A 4291-nucleotide genomic window follows, 5' to 3' on the forward strand; every position below is an offset into this window, starting at 1 on the left:
GAGTTCCGAGTTCTGAAGGGTTGAGTAGAGCAGGAAAACTCAGTGTTTGTGAAACAAAGAATCTGGAACCTGGAATCTGGCAGAGGGGCGGCTCAGTGGGGCTTTCAGGGAATAAGCATGGGGTTGAAGGAGTCGCTGCCCCCACACGAGGTCTAAAACACTGCAACCAGGAACTCTTTAGTCCAACTCTCATATTTCACACAGCAAAATGAAAGCCTTATTCAAGCCCACACAGCCCAGCTACTATCTGAGAAAGGATCCCTAGATAAACCGAGACGCACGTTAGATGGCCAGCACAAACACACAGCACAGGATACGGGAGCACAATCCATGGGCCAAGATGGAAACTACGTGTACTTCTCCTATAGGCATTAAAGCCAGGGAAGGCTGAGGGCGCAAGAATGCATTCTGTCTTAGCAAAGCAACCTAGAGAGAGAGAAAGGCAGATTCCTCAGGCCTTGGGCCTGCATTCCTGACATGGGGTGACAAGGGTTGAGGGAGGTGATCAGCAGGCCCAGGGGTAGCGTGTCTGGTATGTCAATTTAGGCTCTGCTCTTTGCTACCTAGGGCCTAGGCCTAACCCTGGGCTCCCAGTGGCTAGGTAGCAAGTGTTCTTAAAGGGCCACTTTAGAAGGGAAGATTTTCTCATCAGAAGCTTTCAAATTACTTTCCTATGGCCCCAGGGAGGCTTTGTGCCCACTCTTGGGGGACTCCTTCCAAATAACTAATTCATAGACACTTCCCCAGCAACTCATGCCCCAGACTCAAGGCCCTATGGGGTAGGCACCAGTTTGTGGCCTGAACCTCGGACTGTGGACCGTCTCCTCCCTTTTTCTGTTTATTTTCAGTCCTCTGACCCCAGGCTGGCTGGTGAGGTAGGCAGAAGGGAGGAGACTCTGGTGCCAACACACACACACGCACACACACACACGCGCGCACACACACACACACACACACACACACACGGCCTCCTGTGTTCCCCAGTCTCAGTGGCTGGTCAATGATTGACTGGCATTTCACAGGCTGCTGGGTCCAGACCCCAGCCTGTTGATCCTTAGAGGTCACCTCTCTAAGCCAGAGCCCCATCGTGCCACCTCAGTGCCAGTGGATACCTCCACTGCCCGCAGGCCAGCACCTCCTCTGGCAGATCTCATATATCTGCCCTCTGCCCTTCTCTTGGCTCTCCTCTGCCCGGCAGTCACCCCTCTGCCCTGAAGCTGTCTCCCTCTCCCCAGGCCCCTCATTGGACCCTGCTGGCAAACTCTCAGGCTCCTCCAGCAGCCCCCCCCCCCCAACCCCAGGCCCCCCTTCAACCTCTGTCCCTTAGACATCCTCTTTCCTTGGCTCTCCTGCCAGGCCCTGCTGGAGAGGCAATTGAGGGGAGAAGCGAATCAGCAGCGCCCACCCCTGCCCCCCTTCCTCTCCTCTTGTCAAACACCAGACAAGGTTTTTTCCCCTTCCTTCCCAGCTCTGAATGGGCTCATTCTCTTTGGAAGACTGGCCCCTCTCGAGCCTCCTCCCCGGGCGTGAGTTCTGACCCCGCTCCTCCCCCAACCCTACTCCCGGTCCACTCCCTCTGGCCCCGCCTTCTCTGGGCAGCCCACTGGGACTGAGCATTGTCTCCAGTCTGGGTTTTTTTTCCCCTGGAATCTGGGATGCCGAGAGGGTGCACTTGTTGACTGGGTGGGAGTGAGGCAGTGGGGGGACATGGGATCTTTGTAGGAGAATGACTGGTAGTTACTCAGATATCTTGGAGAGCCATTCTGGCTCCACTACACCCTGGGGGAGGGAGAGTTCATGGTACCCTTGATTCCCAGTCCTGGAGCAGAGCGCATGAAGCCAAAGACTCCTGGCTCAGTTTCCCTTCGTTCCCTTGGAGTTTCAGTGTTCCTCTTCTGCAAAATGGGGAAAGATAACATCTGCCTTCTGACAACCCAGGACTCTGCGAGATGAGGGATGTGGCTCTAGGACAGACAGGGACATGGAGGAAGGGTCCAGTAAAGGACGGTTGCACAGCAGCTTTCTTGGCTGGACAAACCCTCTTAACACCAGGGCAGGGGAGGGTGGGAAGGGACATCTCTGATGCTGATCCTAACACCCTGATGGTCTCTTGAAGAGCAAGTGCTCCAGTGCATGACCCACAAGTGACTCTTGGGACTAGGTCTAGTGTCTCCTTTCCCTGAGGGCCGAGAGGCACCTTGACCAGGTCCCTGGATTTGGGTTTGTGATGAGTGAGGGTGAGGGACTAGTTTTGGCTAGGTGTTCACCTTTTCCCTCATTAGCTCTGAGGCAGATGCTCCTGGGCAAATTGGTTAACTCATCTGAGCCTCTTTTCCTTGATCTTGCCCTCACCTTAATCAACTCCAACTCTAACGCTAGAGAAAATAGAGATATTAATGCCCATCCCAAAGGGCCGCTGTGTCCCCATACTCAGCAGTATTTCTTGAACGTTTGTGACTATTATCCAAGGGATAAATCCATTGTATATCATCACCCATCACACACACATACCCTTACCCACATTAACATGCGATGTACACAAATCATTTCCATTGCATTCTATTTCTATAAATAAATAAAGTTTTATTTATTTATTCATTTGTGTAGAGCACAAGTGGGGGAGGGGCAGAGAGAGGGAGAGAGAGAATCCCAAGCAGGTTCTGCACTGATGGCACGAAGCCCGAGTCTGGGCTCAAAGTCACAAACCGTGAGATCATGAAACTAAGAGTCAACTGCTTAACTGACTGAGCCACCCAGGCACCCCGTATTGCATTCTATTTCTTAAAAAAAAAAAAAAAAAAAAAAAAAGACTTGTCTTGATCATCTAAATTGGCTCGATGACCAAACTTCCAAATGAACTTAACCTGTAGTTTGCACATTGCTGGTTAGAGCCAGAGGTGGACTCACCATGCTGTTAAAGAAGGGTAAGCTTCAGGCCCTTCATTTGCATATATGTGTCTAATTTCGTGCTCATAACTTTGTATTCCTTATCTTGAAGAGAGTCCCCCCCCGCAATTTCATAAGTTCAGATACCACCAAACCTGGATCTACCCCAGTATCCATAAACCTGAGACCACTTATTGAGCAATTACTATGTGCTACACACTGTTCTGAGTGCTTCAGGAGCATTATCTTCTTTAATCCCTGGTAGAGCATGCCAGATCCTATTTCAGTAGTGAGCAAACTGAGACTCAGAGAGGCTTGCTCACTTGCCTTGGGTTGCACAGCTAATACATGGCAGACTGGAACTTTGAACCCAGGTCATTCTGATTCCAACCCCTCTACTGTGAAAATGCCTACCAACAACCATGCTAGGAATATGAAAGCAGTTTAAGAAATGCTAGTGTCCTTCATTCTTCAGTGCTCAGTAGATGCCTCTGATCCCCTCTTGACCAGCACAGGCATGCTCTGCTCTTGGCTGAGACATTCCAACTAGAGTTGCCAGACTTAGCAAATAAAAATAAGGATGTCCAGTTAAATTTGAATTTCAGATAAACAACGAATAATTTGTTAGTTAAGTATGTCCCCTGTATTTTTGGTTGGAATTTCCAACAAAGACACACCTTCCTTCCATCACCCCCACTTCCATCCCCCACTGGGCCTTAAGAACAGGGCCAGGGGCTCCAGAAGGAATGCAGGGTGGGGAGGCAGAATCGAACAGGCTAGTAAAAAGCAAGGGACAGAAAAGGAACTTTGGAAGAATTGAGTGCTGAGTGGCCCTGTGAAGAAACAGACGAATGGATGTTCTTGGAAAGACTGAGATGGAAGTCCCTCTAATTTGACTCTCTCCCCAAACTTGTAGGTTCTCCCGATTAAAACTGTGCTTTTCAGACTGGAAAAAGATACTTAAAAGATTCCAGAAGGTATGCCAGGGAGTCCTGGAAGCCACAAGTTAAAAACACAACACATCCACCTCCTTTACTATCAATTTGATTTGAGGATGTGGTGGGAGAACCATCATTTGATATTTTTAAAAACAGGCATGTGATGGAGTAGGGGTGCAAACTCGCCAGGAATGTCTAAGATAAAACCTGCGACTTCAAGGAAAGTTAAGGATGGCAGCCTAAAGCATTTGCCCCAGACTCCGCCCGGTGGTGGAGGAGGGGGTGCCGATCGCCGTCCCCTGCTTTAGGGGTTCTCCATGGGAACGCGCCAGAAGTGCGCAGGCAACCCCGGCGTCCGGGCGCCGGGAGGGGCGCACCCCAGGCCTGCGCGCCGAGGGAGAAAGTGAAGCTGGGAGTTGCCACTCCCAGGGACTCGCTGGAATGCGGTGGAGGGGGTGGGGGGGCGA

This window comes from Acinonyx jubatus, chromosome E1 (genome assembly GCF_027475565.1).
Source record: "Acinonyx jubatus isolate Ajub_Pintada_27869175 chromosome E1, VMU_Ajub_asm_v1.0, whole genome shotgun sequence".
Taxonomy (NCBI): Eukaryota; Metazoa; Chordata; class Mammalia; order Carnivora; family Felidae; genus Acinonyx; species Acinonyx jubatus.